We start from the raw sequence: 227 nt of genomic DNA, 5'->3' as shown, positions 1-227 counted from the left end.
CCCCCCCCCAAAGGTTTTAACGGCCCCGGGACCCCGCCACGCACCGGGGAGGGGCCGGGACCCCCCGGGGGCTGCGTTTTGGGGCCCCCTCCCGGTGCTCCCGGGGCCCGTTACCGGGATGAGGACCGGGAAGGGGGACACCCGGGTTGAGCCTGGGACCCCCGGTGCCGGTCCGGGACCCCCAGTAGTGGCCTGAGACCCCGAGGGCCGCCTTACGGAGCCCCCCC

The sequence above is a fragment of the Oxyura jamaicensis genome, unplaced genomic scaffold (assembly GCF_011077185.1).
Source record: "Oxyura jamaicensis isolate SHBP4307 breed ruddy duck unplaced genomic scaffold, BPBGC_Ojam_1.0 oxyUn_random_OJ70431, whole genome shotgun sequence".
In the NCBI taxonomy this organism is placed as follows: Eukaryota; Metazoa; Chordata; class Aves; order Anseriformes; family Anatidae; genus Oxyura; species Oxyura jamaicensis.
The sequence above is the reverse complement of the archived record's forward strand: the minus strand, read 5'-3'. Positions refer to the sequence as shown.